The sequence below is a fragment of the Rosa chinensis genome, chromosome 7, assembly GCF_002994745.2.
Source record: "Rosa chinensis cultivar Old Blush chromosome 7, RchiOBHm-V2, whole genome shotgun sequence".
Taxonomy (NCBI): domain Eukaryota; kingdom Viridiplantae; phylum Streptophyta; class Magnoliopsida; order Rosales; family Rosaceae; genus Rosa; species Rosa chinensis.
This window is the reverse complement of record NC_037094.1, coordinates 41,826,381-41,846,572: the sequence shown is the minus strand read 5'-3', so window position 1 is coordinate 41,846,572 and position 20,192 is coordinate 41,826,381. Positions and strand designations below refer to the sequence as shown.

General features: G+C 36.1%; 2 long non-coding RNA genes across 2 annotated transcripts; one reads left to right on the top strand and one right to left on the bottom strand.

The window, feature by feature from the left end:
* The first annotated feature begins 664 nt into the window (after positions 1-664).
* Positions 665-3,781, top strand: LOC121050349. Its single transcript, XR_005802746.1, has 3 exons — positions 665-1,913; positions 3,169-3,215; positions 3,522-3,781. It is a non-coding gene; the product is annotated as an uncharacterized LOC121050349 (long non-coding RNA).
* Positions 3,782-5,485: 1,704 nt separating this feature from the next.
* On the bottom strand, positions 5,486-18,565 carry LOC112175771. The gene is made up of 3 exons (XR_002926627.2): positions 18,097-18,565; positions 10,327-10,393; positions 5,486-5,544 (listed from the first exon to the last, which is right to left on the bottom strand). It is a non-coding gene; the product is annotated as an uncharacterized LOC112175771 (long non-coding RNA).
* Positions 18,566-20,192: the final 1,627 nt, after the last annotated feature.

The following is a 20,192-nucleotide window of genomic DNA, read 5'->3' as shown; positions in this document are numbered from 1 at the left end:
AGCCCTTTGTATCTCATCTTCACACTTCTTAACGTTTGCTAGCTCCTCTTTCCTTTCGTGAGTTCATTTCCACTTATTCACTCCAAGGACCTGAAAATAGAAACTATTACTAAAAATAGAAACTTTCCTAAAATGAAAAATAGAAACTTTCTAAAAGTGAGAAATGAAAACTTACCTAAATTAAAATGGAAACTTGCTAAAAATCGGAAAAGGAAACTTTCCTAAACTAAAGGGATTCATTTAAGGAAATAACTGAGTAAATATGAGGAAATAGCAGTTAAAACGTCGCATTAAAATGCTCCTATCAATTTCCCTTCTTCATTGCTTGGTCAAATGTCTTAAATGCTTTATTTTTTGACTCCATCATTGCTGTTTCCAAGAGTTCCACCAGGCAAAGTTTCCTACAACAAGCAGAAGAATATAAGAATTTCTAGAGAAAATAAAGGGAATTAAAATGTAAATACCGCCAAAACAGTCAACAGTGAGGAATCCTGATCCAGCTAGGATTTTTCATGAATTTTACTTTTTCCGCCTTTTTCACTCCAAACACTCAACAAGACTCTCAAAATGACTTAATGACTCAAAACACTAAACTAAGGGAGAAACAAGGCTAAAATGGGGCACATATTCAATAATAACGTCACACTTTTTGCTCCTGTCAAAATCTTTTCCTAGATGAAGCGCACTCCAATCTTAGAATCCATTAGATTATTTATTTTCTTTCTTTATATTTTAAGCAGATTTTGTAATAAGAATGTCATTCCCTCTTTGCCAGAAGCTGAGTTCTTGTTCTTCTCTCGGTTCTTTTTCCAAGTGTTCTTTTGTTTGTTCTAATCTTTTTTTTTTTCTTTATAAAAGATATAAAGGATAGTTAATCTAATTCTCAATTTATTTTTTTGTTGAGAAGAAATTTAATGCCATGTCATAAAAGATAATTAATCAGAACCATTAAATGCTTTTATATCTAAGGGCTTTAAAGAAGTGTAAAAAATTGTGTCAAATAATGTGTCCATTGATCCTAACCCCTTACATAATAAAATAAATAAATTGTGATTTTAAGTTTTAAATTCTCCTTTGAGCTTCCTAAATTGGTATCATCATCGTATTTCTCATATGTCCAACTTTTGTTTTGGTTTTAGCTAGTTCGATTGGCATCATTTCAATCTAGCATTTGATGATTAAAAGAACAAAAAAAATATTACACCTAACACCTCATGATCATTACTAGTAGGCTTCAACCTAAGTCCCTCAGCTCTTCCATTCATTAAAAATCAACGCCTCAAATTAACACATCTGACTTCAGGCAATTTTCTTTTTCACAAAGAACATTTCTTGACCATTTAAAGCAGATTTCTTCCACCTCACACCACCTAACACCTCCCGATCATTATTAGTAGGCTTCAACCTAAGTGCCTCAGCTCTTCCATTCATTAAAAATCAACGCATCAGAAAAATTAATACCTTAGAAATTAGGCAATTGTCTCTTTCACAAAGAACATTTCTTGGCCATTTGAAGCAGATTTCTTCCACCTCACACCGAAGCACGCCCATAGCCGCTCCCTAGAAACGCTTTTGAAAACATTGGTTAGGTGTAGCTAATAGTTATAATGATAATATTAGTTTTCCATTAGTGTATTTTATTAATGAGATGTAGTGTTGGTTGTCACTTGAAGTGCATCTTTAATTACTAATGAGTTTACTGTAACGGATGCCTCTTGTTGTGGGTTGGCAATGGAGAAGAAGCCATGCATGTGGGAGCCAGATGTAGGTTGAATTTGCAGGTCAATTGGTACTTAATGCATAAATCACAATAACTAAGCAGGATAAGAAGGCTTCATCAACTTCGATTGTAATATTTTCTACTGATGGACTCACATGAAATGGCAATATAATATGCCTTCTATTGGGTTCAGGTACTACTCTGATTCTATTTTCTGAAGGACTACAAAGGTACTTATCAATAGTTTCCAAAGTAAACTTATGCTAATTCTCAAAGTAAACTACAAAGGTACTCATCAACAATTTAGTACACAAACAAATTGGCAAAGTATCATCCTGCCATTTTTACGAGTATGACCATTTGCAACTAGTTCTTCCAGAATGTTTAGAAGAGTCCTTCTCATCTGTCCATACACGTCTTTCTCTCTTTTATCTACTACTTAAAAGACTATTATCTTCATAATCCATTCCTGAGAACACAAACAAAGATGAATAAATATAAAAAATGAAACATTGGCAGTAAATTTGTCAACATTTAAAATAATAATGGCAATTGGGTGGCATTTAAAGTTGTCAACATTGACAGTATTCTATGAAACGTTCTGTCACACCCTAACTCGAAAATCTGCAATTTTTTTTTTTCGACTAAGGATGTGAATAACTTTTAATTGTCAAAGGTAAGAAACACTTTGGAAAATAAAGACTATATTGAAAAAATAAGAATCAAAGGTGACTTGGATGTTGAACTCTTTATTACAAAAGTAAGTTCTTACAAGAAAAACAAAAGCAAGCTTATAAAATAAGCTTTATTGTACAAAGATAAACCAAAACAGCAAACTAAAAATTTATTTCTCCTTCTCCTACATCCAGATTTCCAGAAATTAAGTTCTAATCCTCAAGAGTATGATCTACACAATATCATAAAAGAGGTGAGCTTAAACCTCAATAGAGCAAAAATTAGTGATGGTGCAAGATAGAAAATAAATCCTTATACTCCAGTTGTTAGTAATCTTGTACTAATCTCAGTCCCCAGTGTCTTCTTGCCAAACAATAGATCGGTTTATCAATAATAATTGAAGGGGTTTCTCTCGCCAAGTGTATATACCATTGGCTGACATTGCTGGTCCCTTACGAGTATTAGACTCAACTACACAACCATTTTCACTCTTTCTTCAAGCTAGGATCATATAAAACAACATAATGATGAACTAAGCATATATGTTACACAGCACAAACATTCTGATCAGCAGCAAATGTCACTCAAAATCATATGAGTAGACCTATATAATCAAACTTGAGGTTCCTCAAAACTTCCCCTACCATAAACCTGATTTAGTACAGCTGAGACTTTGTTTCTAGACCTCTAAATACTTGTCTCCAGACCCTGCTATTTCTAGATTCTCTAAATTGTTTTTCTGCTCTCTTTCTAACTTGTGTTTCTTACTGCAGGTAAAGGCCTCTTTTATACTAGAAGATGTAATAATTAGAACCTATAGGTAGACTAGCCACCTCCTGTTTAGCTTAGTTAGTTAGATAAACATTGGGAGCAGCTACTGCCAGCTCCTACTTAGAAAAATCATCTGAAGATTATCCCAAACTGCCAGCTCCTGCTTTGAGCTCCACTTGCTGCACACAATTAACTTTATGTCTGCAGGCTCTTAATTGTGGTTAGAAGTGTGTAAACATATGTTTTCAACATATGTTTTCAACAAGCTACTAGGAGACACAGCAGTTAAATAAGACAAAATAACTTTCCAGATTTTTTTTTCTTCTTCTAATATGTTTTTGTGCATGTGTTGCAGGTTTTAACAGAACTTCTAGCTAAAGAAAACTCAAGAAGAAGGAGCATAATAAGCTAAGCATTTGCTGGAAATTTTGGTACATTTGCAAAAAGTAATGGCAAGGAAGCTATAATTTCAAATCATGAACAAGAAATTGATGTAATGTGGCTTATGGAAACATGTATTAACATAGATATAATACTTTGCAGATGGCTATGTATGTCTCCTTCTTGAAACCAAGCACAAATTGTAGTATCTCTTTTCTTTTTTTCTTTTTGACAAAGATGGTATACAGGTTAAAGTTTATTTTTCTTTGTAAGAAGTACTTGTGTTCTATTCTAGTAATTTGTCAACAAAAGCTAGTTAGTTTTTGACAAAAACTAAAGTCAGCAGAGATCAAGCAATGAACTCATATACAAAGCTAGACCTCTATATTTGACCCTTCTTTTACTAAAACAAATAAGTATCTAGCTACAACATAATTTAGTTGTGATGCCCCGGAAATTTGTATTTATTTTCCAAGGATTTTCCGGAATCTAATTTGTGGTTATTGGACGGTTTCGTGGCTCCTGGATGGAGCGGAAATGTTTCAGGCGAATAAATATTCGAAAAGTGTGGAATTAGGGGGGTTCAAGGTTGACTTTTTATTTTTCGGAATTCTCCTAAAATTTCCTTCACGAAAGTTGTAGAGCTTGTCGATACGAGTTCGTGGACATGAGGAATGCGAAGATCGGAGTTCGTATGAAGAACTTATGGCCATTGGAAGAAGTTTCCATTTTGGTATAAATAAGGAATTTCCGAAAATATTTTCATAAAATCCCATTTCCTTTTTCGGAAACTCTCCATTCTCTCCGTTCTCTCTACTCCACGCAACCCGACCTAACTGGTTCTCTCACCTCCGACGACGGGACAAGCCGAAAACGACTCAGACCAGCCTCGTGCTTTGCTCTGTGGTGTTGGTTTGCAGGGTGGTTCACCGAAAAGTAGAGATCGCAGACGTGAACAGTGGCATGCGGCTTGACCCGACCGAAAATCCACTTTTCCGACGACGTCTCGATCGCTCCTTCTCGGTTTTAGAATCTCCTCCTCCTTCTGATCATCCTCATACCCGCCTTGAGAGACGATTTTGCGTGTGGAGTGGAAGATCAAGGGTTGAAGATCAACGGTGCACAGTGAATCTAGAGCTTGACCAGACGGCTGCGATTGGTCGATCTTGCAAGCTTGATTTAGGATGATCTAGACCGATCTAGGCTTGATTCCAGGTATGAAAGTTTCTCTACTCTTCATGATGATCATGTTTGGTAGTCAAGTTTGACCTGGCAGCGGCACCACAGCCTGTGGCGGCGTTCCGGCCATGTAATGGATGGTTTCTAGTTTTATATATCATCTACTCGTCGATACGAGCGTTTCAATATATAATATGCAATATTTAGAGATCGTATGAATATATTGTGATTTTTACGGTTTCAGACCGTTTGATGATTCGATCCGTGAGGATTCGACTATCCGATCAACTTGTGATTTTGTCACATCGACCGTAGAAGTGTTCTGGAGACTTAGAGAGGTCTCGGATGAGGTTTTCGTGTGGCGACCCGAATGGGTATACCACAGCGCCGTAATATTAAGCCAATAGGAGCTCGATACGTCGTAGACATACCGTAGACCTACCAACTTAATACTACAAGGCATTTTGAAAATACAATTTTTAGAAAATAGGAGACCAAGAAAAACTTTTAAGAAAGGACTTTAAATCAACAACCCAACATTTAAAATAGCAAGTCTGGAAAATGCTTAAAAAACAAAGTGGGCAAGTGCAATGTGGCGCCTTAGGGCTTACATCATAACCGAAATGAAAGGAAAGTTCAACAATAACAATAAAACAAAGAGGTGAGGCGCACTCCCAGGTAGGCGGACCTCACAGAATTCAACATGGAATGAAAAACGAGCAAATCGATGGAATACCAAAAGGGAAAGAACTTCAAGCAACAGGAACAGCCAACGACCCACTTCTAATCCAAATCGTCCGGAATGACCTCGTTGTAACCTGAGATATAGGGGTGAGCATTTCGTCCTCGCTAGCCCAATAGGGGCCGACCCAACCTTAGTTAGGTTTGAAAACTAATAGGTAAAACATAACTATTAGAATATAGATTTGCGCGCATTTGTAAAATCATGTATAACAAATGCAAACAAAAACAATCAGAGTTGTTTCGTTTCAGGAAATCATATGCAGCATGCTTCACACAACTTAGAGCTCCGAGATACTTACCTGCCGGCTAAACTAAAATAAATCGGTGACCGACCTGGTTTGTCATCCTTCGAGAACCGGCCAACTACTCTATAGTCTTTAGGGCTACAAGTAGCGAAAGTGTCCATTTCCTGGCTCTGAGTCTCCTATGACTGGTTCACTGTCTGTACTCACCTTTCCTCGACAAACATAGGAGCACAGCCCCCTCCGAAGGTGATAGGAGCAAAAAAATGTGACGATATTATTGATTATGTGCCTCATTTTAGCCTTATTTTCCCCTTAGTTTAGTGTTTTGAGTCATTAGGTCATTTTGAGAGTCTTGTTGAGTGTTTGGAGTGAAATAGGCGGAAAAAAAGTAAAATTCATGAAAAATCCTAGCTGGATCAGGATTCCTAACTGTCAACTGTTTTTGCAGTCTTTCATTTTAATTCCCTTTATTTTCTCTAGAAAATTCTGATATTCTCCTGCTTGTTGTAGGAAACGTTGCCTGGTGGAACTCTTGGAAACAGCAATGATGGAGTCATAAAATAAAGCATTAAGATATTTGACCAAGCAATGAAGAAGGGAAATAAAGGAGAAAAGACGTTTCAGCTGGAAAATAAATAAGAGAAAGACGTTTTCAGTTGAGGAATAAAAGAGAAAGACGTTTCAGCTGGAAAATAAATAAGAGAAAGACGTTTTCAGTTGAGGAATAAAAGAGAAAGATGTTTCAGCTGGAAAATAAATAAGAGAAAGACGTTTCAGCTTGGAAATTAAAAGAATTGCCCCATTATGAGAGGAGTTAAGGCCATAAAGGAGACGTTTCAGTTGGGAAAGCCAACCAATGCTCCCCTATAAATAGGCAACGTCCAGAACATAATTTGCATCACTTCCCAGCCAAGATAATTCATTGCCTATCACTTCCAGGCCAAAAACTTTTCCGAGACTCTGCCCAATTCACTCCTTAAACTTCCATCACCAACAAGACCGTGACACCATCCATCCATCAATCTACAAAGCTCTAAGGCGCTGAGTCAAGGACGCTCCACCACCACAGTAGAGACGAGTTCATCACCTTGTTGCTAAGCCGCTGAGGAAAGCTTCAAAGTGTAACTATGACTCTACTTATAATTTTTGTTTCGGTTTTGTGTGTTTCAATTTGCGAGTTGTGTAATTGGAGACATGGAATTTTCAGAATATTTTTATTAATATTTTTTAGATTTTCAGTTTATTATTGAGTTAATTTCGAGAATTCTTTTATGATGCATGTTACAATCTTGTGCCCTTTTACGTGTTTAGGTAATTTTCAGAGTTAGGTTAATAAGTTTGCATGCTAGAATAATGGTGAGAGTTCTTGTGTGTTTTCTTAATTTGCCAAGAGTAATTGTTATTTGTTAAGGCGCTGAGTTAAACAAGTAGCAATTAGTTCTAAAAAGTGGTAAAAACTATGTTCAATGGTTAAACGATTCTGGAAATTACGTGTTAAATTCTATGTCTAATGGTTAATTTTCACGTGTGAGTTGATTCGAGGGTTAGATAATACTACTAGTTAAGAGAATTACGCTGAGTGTTTTCGAAAATTAGTAGTATTAGGCTTGGTAAGGACTTTTCCGATTCAAGCCTACATTAGAATGAATCAGATAAGTGGATTGATCCGCTGAGGCTTTTCATTTGAGCTCTTATCTAGGCATTTAAGATGGGCACATTTTTGTAGCATGTTGAAATGGATTTTCTCTTTTTACACTTAGTAATTTCTTAGTGGTATTGATCTAGGTTAGGGAAGTCGATCACTGTATATAGTTTTATTTGTTTTGTTTTTATTTTAAGTAGATTAGGAACCAAATTTGAAAACCCCCCATTTTATTCTTTTATTTGTTAATTGACCTTTTTGTGTAGGCGTACCCTACAATCCCCGGACTGAACGATCCCTGCTTATCCTATACTAACAACTACATTTTGCAGGGTTAAATTGTGAGGCTATTTCAGCCGCATCAGAAGGTTCACGGTTATCGACACTGTGGGATCCCTAGGAATCTACTCGTTTAGGTTGATAGGACCCGACCCAAGAACACCCAGAAGTCCTGGATACGAGCCTGCGGGGCCCACGTTAAGCGAAATTCTACCGAAAATTCGGCAGAACCTCCCCCAAATATGGGCTACCCAAAAGTTCACAAACTTGGACATGATTAAAACTTTATCTTCTACTCAACCCACAATACCATATTTACAATCCAAGTACATATATTACATTCGGAAAGTTCAAATCCCAACATAACCTCCGTAAACAACATCAATCCGAACAAAAACACCCATCAAATTAAAAAGGGTTATCAGAGCAACACTAATAACTAAGCCGATATCATACAAGGTAGGTTAAGTAATAACCTACGGACAAAAATGGAAGCGCTGATTCCAAGGTCTCTAGAGTCTGGACGCGATCTCGGCAAATCTGAAATCTGGGCATTTGAAAACGAATGGCCCAGGGGAAAACATATAAAATCCATTAGAGTGAGTGGACAAAACTGAAACAAAAAAATCTGAAAAAATTAATGGAATGCTTCCCCATTTCTCTTTTCAACAAAACCAACATGCAGCGAGACTCCATAAAAATTCCAACTCAATCTTTTTCCAAGAAAACTCATTTGATGACTAGGAAGGACTACTTCCTAGGCATCTCATGCCATTTGGGAGGGACTGCCACCAGATGACGCATCAGAAGGGACTGCCAACTGGAATAGGAGGCGATGGTTAGTTGGGACTGCCAACTAGCCACAGATAGTAGACGGGACTGCCGACTAACTACCTCATGTCATCTGGAAGAGACTGCCAACCAAATGACGCATCGGATGGGACTGCCAACCGAGCTGTAGTCTGGAAGGGACTGCCAACCAGACTATTACCTAGAAGGGACTGCCAACTAGGTAAGATACGCATGCGCCAAAACTGGCCTCCTTGTCAACTGCTTCCTTTTTAAATCCTTTACTTTCCACAAAATCACATTTTCGCAAAATAATAAACCAACTGAAAACTTATTTCCATGCTGCATGCATTGTTTAAATAAAATAAAAGTCCACTCACTAGTGAGTCCCGCAGCTATTCCTGCTGCCTGCCCGTGTCCTCCTCGCTCGAGGGCTCAGTACGTCCTGTCACAATTTGCAGGATATAATTAACCTCAATAAGAAATTAATCTAATAGACAAAGCTTAATCCTTCTGAAATTAATACTCATTACTCATAAGAAATTTCCTCTAACAACCCATTCCTCAATTTAGGATTCAATTCTCGAATTCCAGAATTCCTTACAATCTCAATGCCCTCAAAACTCTTAACAACTCAACCGATTTTTTTAATTCGATTCCTCAACCATAATTAACCACCACATCATAAAATAATTCCCTTTCCAAAATTTCCAATTCTTTCTTAATTTTCCCTTTTTAAACCACAATCTTTCTCTCTAAATTCCAAACAAAATAATTCAACAATAGCCTTTTACCAAGAGACTCAGCAACCCATAAAATTATAAACCATAATATTCAAAACAACTTAACCAACATCAATTTTCCAAGAAATCTCAAACCAAACAACCTCAAGCTTAAAACAAGTTCAAAAATCATCTCAACAACACACCCATCAACTTCTAAACCTGCAATAACAACCAAAACCAAGCAGAAAATAGTCGAAATTTCAAGAACTCGGCTCACTGTTCACACCACTGTTCACCGTCAACCTCCACCTTGATTCTTCCTCCACCGGCCAAAATAAGCTGCAAGGGATTAGGGATGAGGGTTAGCATCGTCCCAGCCACCAAAACCCCAAAGAAATCCGACTGGAACCGCCAGAAAAACCGGAGATCAAAGCAACCTCCGATTTTCCCTTTTCTTGAACTCCCTCACTAATTTCTTCTCAAATCAAGGCTACCCAAACTAGAAATCTTACCTTAGATGCAAGAGGAGGAAGAGAAGCTCCTCAAATGACCGGTGTTGCGGTCGGTGGTGGTGGTTTCGCCGGAAATGGGCTCTGGTTGCAGAAAAGAAAAGAGAAGGGAGGAGAGAAAAAAAAGAAAGAAGAAAGAAGGAAGGGGGGGTGGAATCGGTCTGTCCCGATTTCTCTCTCTCTCTCTCTCTCCATTAATTCCCACTTTCCTCTTAAAATAATAATAAAATAAAAAAAACCCATGAATAGTAACTTCCCATTTTGGTCATAACTTTCCTGTAAAAACTCCGATTAAAACGAACTACGTGTCCACGAACTCGATTTTTCGTATTCTACGACATTCTCAAAGAAATTTCCTAATTTACCGGACTAAAGAAAAGTCACTTTCCGGTCAACCACGGTAAAAAGTAACTAGTAGGTACGGGGCATTACATAGGTCCCATTCACTTTCAGGTCACAAACACAAACATATAAATGGTACAGTATCTCAACATGCAAGTCTAGCCTCGGTTTTCGCAATCAACAATCATCAGTTCTGAAAACACATGTATCACCAGGCATCGACTAATGAACAACCAAAAATATAGTTGCAGGCAACATAATATTATACTAGAGCATTCCACATATATCGAAAAGCCTCTAACAAGGAAGGGACAGCTCACCCTACCTGGATAATGCTGGCGTACTCCACACTCTGATGCTTTCCGCTTAAGCTTCCATAACGATCGTGTTTCCTGAACCATTACTTAATTTGTAAGTAATTATCCAGGTAAATATCATGATCACCAAAAGTAACCGTGTACACTAATTCCTTTTTATTTCAATGAGGCCTGATGCACCTAAAAGCAAGCGCATAATTTAACCCTGAAATGTCATCGTTAGTATAGAATAAGTAGGGATCGTTCTAACCGGGGATTGAGGGTACACCTGTAATTGCAAAAACAAATTAATAAAAGTAAAAAGTATTATTTACAAAAATAAAACAAAGAAAGAAATATATACAAGTAAACACAATTAGGGGGTTTTAGGATTATAAAATCAAAAGTTAAAGTAAATCAAATAAAGAAAACGTTAAAACATATATACAAGGGTGGAACGCAAGGAACAAAGATCAAAACCAATTCCATGTAATCAAATTCGATTCAAACCCTATAATTGTTCATCTAAGTCATGAGAAAGGAGTTGATCACGTGAAACATTCGAAAGCAAATGATTTCCCATATTTTACTTTTCAATGCTAATTAACCTAAGCGAAAGCACCTAGATTAATCCTATCAAACATGCATTCAAGCACTAGAAAGCTAGTTAATCATAACATGTTTAACGCATTACACATAGAGAAAGGCTATCAACTCAAGTGCACAACTTAGTTATGGAAAAGTCCACCTAATTGCAATCCTCTTCAATTAAATTCGATTCTTGTCCAGAACCTTTACTACTTTTGATTCAAGTTACACAAAGCAAAAAGTTGATTCATGTTCTTAAACCTAGCACCAATTACATGCAAATCCTATAAGTGTCAACCCAAATAAGATAAACATATAAAAGTTTTCTGTAAAGCAAATTTAATCAAACAAACTCACATAAGCAACTTAGAATCTCAATTATAGAATTCGAAAACTTTATTTAAACATAGAAATTGGGCTTAAACTTTGCCCTAAACGTTATTGTTAACTAGAAACAAGTTCATACGAAATCAAACAAGGAAACCAAAAAGGTTACAAGGAAAATGAACGAATTACACCGTGAGTGGAGATGGAGATGGAGAGCTAGATGGTTGGATCTTGAATCTTGGAAGCAAGCCTTCAAGGTGGATGATGGAGGATATGATCTTCACGGCTCATTCTTCTTCTTCCTCTCCTTGCTTGAAAATGCAGAGCTTTGCAACTAGAGAATGGAGAGAATTTTTTCGAATGAAGAGGTGTTGTGGTGTTGTTCTTCTGTTTGATGGTGTGTGTAAAACGTCTAGAGAGGAGGGTATATATAGGGGAAGGCAAGGCTTCATGAATTTAATTTCCAAGGAATTTTCTGGTTACACCACACAGCTCCAACCAATGAATTAATGCCACGTCAGCTCTGCCATGCCATTCAACCAATCAGGAAGCTCCAAAATCAATCCCTAATGTATTGTTGCTGATTTTCCCAAGATTATTTCTGATTTTTCTCTTAATTTTCGGCCAAATATCTAGGCATGAACCTAGACAATGTATCTGGATGCATTTTGGACCTTTCTTCCCTTAAATCTCTCCATGGCTTTATCCTTAATGTCCTCCCCTTGATTTTCTCTTGATTCCCACATTAAAATTGCAGATTTTATTCTCTAATTTCAGCCAACATATCTTGAGGGAATTAAGGAACGAATCTGGACTTGTTTTGAGCCTTTTCTTGTTGCACAATCCCTTGAAACTCTCCCTTGATTTTCTCAACGTAATCTCCTTGATTTTCTCAACGTAATCTCCTTGATTTCCACATTATCTCCATCATTTCCCATGCAAAAATCAGATTTAATCTCCCATAATATCTTCAAGCCATGTAGTCTCCTAATGCCTTCAGGTTTCCTAGCCTCATCAGGATTCCTGCGTTGACTAGGATTCCTAGTTGGACCAGGAAAACTCCTTTTCTTCATTTCAGCTCATTTCCTTGTCATTTATTCCAATGTACCTAGAAAATAGAAACTTTTATTAAAATTACTAAAAATAGAAACTTTCTAAAGATGGAAACTTTCCTAATCAAGACGGATTTATTTAAGGAAATAACTAAGTAAATATGAGGAAATAACAGTTAAAACGTAGCATTAAAATGCTCCTATCAAATTCCCCCACACTTAGCTTTTGCTAGTCCCTTAGCAAAATCAAAGCAAATAAACTAAAAACAAAGACTCAGACTCAACAAAATTGAAAGAAAAGACAAAGACTCAAACGTTACAATATACAAAGACTCTATTGCCTTTCAACATTTTAGTCTCAGAAATCTCCTACTTTCACAACATCAAAATTAGCACTCAACCAAGAATCAATGTTTAAGCATTCGAGAGTTAATTGAAACACATAATCTTCACATACACAAGTAGGACTTGGTTGTAACAATGGTGATGGGTTATGTTAAGCATGCTTCAGACAAGTATGATACAAATCCTCACAAGGTATATCACTCTTTCTTCTCTCAGAATTCAAGGCAATGCTTAAAAGCTTATAATCACTCAATTATATGTGAGAGAAAATATTTTGAGGCAATCAAATAGCTCACATATATAAGAAATGAAAAGCACTTTGTGAATATAATAATTTTTTTTTCAAAACATCTCATGAAAGATATCAACTACTTGCACAGATGGACCCAAGCCATAGGTTCAACTCTTGTAACTCATCTCCACAGATCAAAGGCTGTCCCATCTTAAGGATCAAGAAGGTCCTCTCAAAGGTTGTAATGGGGCTAAGGCTCAAGGTTTTAAGAAATGAAAGGTAAGGATTTAACAAAGTGTCTAAAAACCTAGCAGAGCTCATGATCATGTAGAGAGACTTCTATAAATCCACCAAGGCATAGTAAAACGTCATGTCCTTCCTAGGGGTAAAATAAAAGGGCCTAATGTCTTTATGTTCGGCCCTAACTTCACTCTAAACTTCCTTTTGAACTCTAGTGAATTGGACAAAGGCCAAATTTTTCTGTAATGGGCCTTCAATTCAAAGCAAACTCCAAACTCACCAAGTATGGGGAACTAAAATCCATAAACATATACTTTTCTTTCTTTTTCTTTTTAGCCGTACACATTTTTTCTTTTTCATTTTTTTTTTCCGGCTTTCACAATTTTTTTTCTTTATGGACAAGTCTACCCCCACACTTGAACTTTCACCTCTTCTCAATCTTCATCCTTAGCACCAAATCCTCAAGTAAAGTCTCAAAATTAGCTCCACTAAGTTTTTAGAACAAAGGGTAAGGTTTTAACTATACTAAGGTTCAGGGTTAAAAATTTTTGGGGTGATGAAAGAAAAGGCTTAATGTAGGCTCAAAGGGGTTTATCTAGGGGGTCCCACGACGGGCACAAATGGGGACACAAGTTTATTTGGCAATGGTGGTAATTCCTAGGGTGCCTCTATCCTTTCCAGAATCAGGGCCATGTATTGATAAAAGTCTCAACAAGCACAAGAGCGAATTCTAGCATTCTCTAGTCCATCAAACTTAATCTATGGCAAGCAGTCAATCAAAATGAAAGAATAATGAGATCATCAAAACATCGCCAAGAAATTAAGAATATATTTTTTTCATTTTTCACTCCAAGAAAAGGGACATGGGCTCAAATATCTCACATGGGCTTTTATGAATCAAAACTCATCTTAACATGCTCATGATATTTTGTACCAAGGTCACGAAATCCATATCCACTACACATGCATATACTTTTCATATATCTCAATTAACCAAAGAATACCATTTAAAATCATCTCAATATTGTGATCCTCTTTTAGCCATAATTTCAGAGATATAGAATCATCCTAGACAGTTGAAAGGCAACCTATGACTCAAAAATAAAAACAAAAGACTAAGACTCAATAAATAAAAGCAACGAAATTTTTTAATTTTTGACATTTTTTAATTTTTTTTAATTTTCCAATATATATGACTCAAAATAAAAAGACTCAAATGTAAATCCCTTCCCCCACACTTAAATATTGCATTGTCCTCAATGTAATCAATCATAAGAATGCAATGAAACAATTAAGCATATAGGAATGGAATTTACGAAAAGAAAAACAAAAGAGAAAAATTGAAAAATAAAAGAAATAGGGAAGGAGAAAACAAATCTGTGTTGTTGACTCCTTCACAGCTGCTTCTGAATTGGGTTGCCTCCCAAGCAGCGCTTGAGTTTAACGTCTTTCAGCCAGACGGAATAGAAATTAAAAAGTTAGTGACTATAATTAACAAAGATTTAGAAAATATATAAACAAGTAACTATGAATTACAAAATACAAGTATAATTAACAAGTACATTGTATATACGACACAAGTTAGGTACAAAAGTGAGTAAAAAAAAACACGAAAAATATTTACACAAATGTATTTTTTTTTTTTCACCTTAGTGTATCACAACATTTTGTTACATTTTCTTTTGTCATAAATATTATTGATATCAAATCTAATTCCAAGCGGTAAATCAAGTGGACGTGCGGCCCAAGTATAGTCGCCTAGACACAAAGTCCCTCTTACATCCTTTGGGCAACCTTACTGAAATGGCCAGGTAGGGGAGGACGAACACGAGAGGAAAAATCCATTTTGGCATGAGCTACTCCCACATAGTGGTTTAGGCCCATTTGCAAGCACTTCTGGATTCAAAAACCCGTCATGAACGTTGTCCCCTTCCTAGACACCATTCCACATAGGCTATACTTACTAAGATGAAAAAGTTCATAAGTGTGAAGACAGTTCAGCAAGTGTTAATAAAGGCCGCCCTCAACCTTAAGGGACCTGATACAGGCACCAATAAGGGGTTTAGGCCAATATTAACAAAAGAGACTTCACCTATTCCTCTCAATTTACAACTTACCATTAAAACTCGTATTTCAACAATATAAAAAACTACCTAATTAATTAATTAAACTAAGTTTCAAACAATTTATATACAACAATTATAAACAAAAACAAGTGATTTTTCAATCCCCGGCAACGGCGCCAAAAATTGATGCACCTAAAAGCAAGCGCATAATTTAACCCTGAAATGTCATCGTTAGTATAGAATAAGTAGGGATCGTTCTAACCGGGGATTGAGGGTACACCTGTAATTGCAAAAACAAATTAATAAAAGTAAAAAGTATTATTTACAAAAATAAAACAAAGAAAGAAATATATACAAGTAAACACAATTAGGGGGTTTTAGGATTATAAAATCAAAAGTTAAAGTAAATCAAATAAAGAAAACGTTAAAACATATATACAAGGGTGGAACGCAAGGAACAAAGATCAAAACCAATTCCATGTAATCAAATTCGATTCAAACCCTATAATTGTTCATCTAAGTCATGAGAAAGGAGTTGATCACGTGAAACATTCGAAAGCAAATGATTTCCCATATTTTACTTTTCAATGCTAATTAACCTAAGCGAAAGCACCTAGATTAATCCTATCAAACATGCATTCAAGCATTAGAAAGCTAGTTAATCATAACATGTTTAACGCATTACACATAGAGAAAGGCTATCAACTCAAGTGCACAACTTAGTTATGGAAAAGTCCACCTAATTGCAATCCTCTTCAATTAAATTCGATTCTTGTCCAGAACCTTTACTACTTTTGATTCAAGTTACACAAAGCAAAAAGTTGATTCATGTTCTTAAACCTAGCACCAATTACATGCAAATCCTATAAGTGTCAACCCAAATAAGATAAACATATAAAAGTTTTCTGTAAAGCAAATTTAATCAAACAAACTCACATAAGCAACTTAGAATCTCAATTATAGAATTCGAAAACTTTATTTAAACATAGAAATTGGGCTTAAACTTTGCCCTAAACGTTATTGTTAACTAGAAACAAGTTCATACGAAATCAAACAAGGAAACCAAAAAGGTTACAAGGAAAATGAACGAATTACACCGTGAGTGGAGATGGAGATGGAGAGCTAGATGGTTGGATCTTGAATCTTGGAAGCAAGCCTTCAAGGTGGATGATGGAGGATATGATCTTCACGGCTCATTCTTCTTCTTCCTCTCCTTGCTTGAAAATGCAGAGCTTTGCAACTAGAGAATGGAGAGAATTTTTCTGAATGAAGAGGTGTTGTGGTGTTGTTCTTCTGTTTGATGGTGTGTGTAAAACGTCTAGAGAGGAGGGTATATATAGGGGAAGGCAAGGCTTCATGAATTTAATTTCCAATGAATTTTCTGGTTACACCACACAGCTCCAACCAATGAATTAATGCCACGTCAGCTCTGCCATGCCATTCAACCAATCAGGAAGCTCCAAAATCAATCCCTAATGTATTGTTGCTGATTTTCCCAAGATTATTTCTGATTTTTCTCTTAATTTTCGGCCAAATATCTAGGCATGAACCTAGACAATGTATCTGGATGCATTTTGGACCTTTCTTCCCTTAAATCTCTCCATGGCTTTATCCTTAATGTCCTCCCCTTGATTTTCTCTTGATTCCCACATTAAAATTGCAGATTTTATTCTCTAATTTCAGCCAACATATCTTGAGGGAATTAAGGAACGAATCTGGACTTGTTTTGAGCCTTTTCTTGTTGCACAATCCCTTGAAACTCTCCCTTGATTTTCTCAACGTAATCTCCTTGATTTTCTCAACGTAATCTCCTTGATTTCCACATTATCTCCATCATTTCCCATGCAAAAATCAGATTTAATCTCCCATAATATCTTCAAGCCATGTAGTCTCCTAATGCCTTCAGGTTTCCTAGCCTCATCAGGATTCCTGCGTTGACTAGGATTCCTAGTTGGACCAGGAAAACTCTTTTTCTTCATTTCAGCTCATTTCCTTGTCATTTATTCCAATGTACCTAGAAAATAGAAACTTTTATTAAAATTACTAAAAATAGAAACTTTCTAAAGATGGAAACTTTCCTAATCAAGACGGATTTATTTAAGGAAATAACTAAGTAAATATGAGGAAATAACAGTTAAAACGTCGCATTAAAATGCTCCTATCAAGGCCATTAATTATTTCTTTCAACCTTTGCCAATTTGGGAAACTAACTTCTTTCTTAAAAAGGAAAACGTCCTTATCACTCCGCAAAACTTTCGCCAATCCGAGCGACCAAAGTCGAGTCGATCCTCACGTTTTACGAGGTCAGTCAACAATGGTCAACTCTCCAAGTTGACTTTTGACTTTTGACTTTGACTTCTGACTTTTGACCAAGTATTCCTTTATTTACCATTATTTATTTATTTATTTTAAATAAATAAGAAATATTAAAAATAAATAAGCAAATAATTCTTATTTATTTAAAATAAATAAATAAATAATTATAAATAAAGCTTTACTTTTATTTTTACCCATTTACTTCTCCTTTTCACCTTTTCACTTTTACCATGACTTTTACCTCCACACTTTCACTTTTACCTTTTACCTCCTTTTTACCGAATTTACCTTTACTTTCACCTTCTTCACTTTTTACCACTTTACCACAGTAAAACCTCATTTAATCCAACTTTTACCATTTTCTTTATTTTCCTTTTCTTTCAAAAACAAACCCATTTCTTTTCTTCTTCCTTTTCTTTTTCTTTTGGCCAAAACTACACAACAATAATCACCAAATCTTCAACCACAAAATTCCCACACTATGAAAATTATGCTAATAAAATCCTACTAATCAAACCATCCTCAAATCTCTATTTTTCACAATTTTTCCAACAACAACAATAGCTCGACATAAACAAAATCAACCAAATAAATTCCAAAAATTCTAGGGTTTGTCCAAAACCCATTCCTTACCCTTTCTTCTTCAAAAATCACGTCCTATTCCTTCTCCTTGGCCTTCTTCACCTACAAATTCGTCCAACATCAACATCTCAACCAAAAAAACTCGAAAACAAGGTTGCATGGATAGATCCTTACCAAAAATCCTTGCCAAACCCATAGCCTAACTTCATGGTTTAAGGAGAAACCGGATTCATGCAAACAAAATCACAAATCCAAATCAAAAACTCGGATTTAGGAAGAAATAGATGTAGATCGGATGAATAGAGGCTAGATTAGGATGGATATTAAAGAAGAAATCACAAAAAGCCCCAATTTAGCTTCGGGTTCTAGGGTTTTTGGAGGGTTGGATGGCCAAATTTCTTGATTTTGGTTGGAGAAATGGAAAGGGGGAAGGAAGAGAAGAAAATCTGGAAATTTTGGTGAGGATTGGGATTCCGGCGACGGCGGCGGCGATTTCGGTCAAGGAGGATGAGAGAGAAGCTCTCGGGTAGAGAGAGAGAGGAAAAGGAGAAAATGAGGAAAAGGCTAGGGTTTTGGGGAGAATAAGATGCTTAAATACCTCTCCCAAATTTAATTGTGAAAAGTCGAATCTGCCTCTCCTTTTGAGCCAATGGGCTTGAGCTGTTCCATTCTCATTTTTCACTTAATTTTCCTTAAGCCCACTCCGAAATTACATCTTCAATCATCCTTATTTCTCCGATACTTCACCAAATCCTTTCGGGAAAATTTTCCGGGCTTGTCTTAAGCCTCGATACTTTAAAAATACTTTCCTAGACCCAAATTGGATTTTTCTCTAAATTTCTTAATCCTTTAAATGGCCTCAAAGTCTTAACCTAAGCTCAAATACTTTTGTACCTCACGAATACGTAGTTTCATACGTTATACGACAAATTAAAAGAAACAATAATAAAATAAAAAATACGGGGGTCTACATTTCGCCTCAATTGGCGTTACTTTGATACTTTAGTTCGATTTGGGGATTCGAACTTTAGTTATTTGTGATTTGTTGACTGAATCAAGGTTGTACTTTCCTTAGGTACTTGATGAAGTATTCTTGGATGGTTATTTTGTGGATTGGCTTCTTTGTTCTATATTGAAGATGCAGTGGGAGTTTCAAGGTGAGTAAATCTCACGATATTTGTTATGAGCATGATTACCCTATTGTCTTGGAGTTTAATGGTTAACTACGACTATAGTTAGTATTAGTGGTATTCCTGAATGAATGACTATGTGTGTGTGTGTGTGTATTTATATATATATTTATGTGAAATATATATGTATTGATGAATCTTTGTGATGATTGTCATGTAAAGCTTGTGTAGAAATATCTGTGTAATAAATCGTTAAAATCAGTATGATGAATCTTTGTGATGATTGTCATGTAAAGCTTGTGTAGGAATATCTGTGTAATAAATCAATGAAATCAGTGTGGTGAATCTTTGTGATGATTGCTATATGCGTGATGACCGGTGAAATCTGTGTGATGATTCACTGGATCATGACTATTTGCGTGATGACCGGCAAAATCTATTTGATGATCAGCTGGACAATTGCTATCTATGTGATGATCCTTGAAATCTATGTAATGATCAGTAGGATAATGGCTATCTGAGTGATGACCGGCAAAATCTATGTGATGATCAGCTGGACAATTGCTATCTATGTGATAATCCTTGAAATCTATGTGATGATCAGTAGGATAATGGCTATCTGCGTGATGACTGGCAAAATCTATGTGATGATCAGCTGGATAATTGCTATCTATGTGATGATCCTTGAAATCTATGTGATGATTAGTTGGATGATGAATATCTGCGTGATGACCGGTGAAATCTGTATGATGATCAGTGTGATGACTGCTCGGTAGCGGAGCTGAATTGTTATTAAGTTAACAATAATCGAGAAGACTGATGTGATGGCTGGGGCTACCTATAGACGTCAGAATGTGGGATTACGATGACTACTTTGACTTGAATTGCTTGACTTAATGTGACCTCCGGAACTAAATTATATGCAGGGGTTACTATAAATTGTTTTACTTGTTTTGAAATGTGATTGCTTTGTTTGTTCTTGATTGTATTGATTGATGGTTTGATTTATCTTAAGAG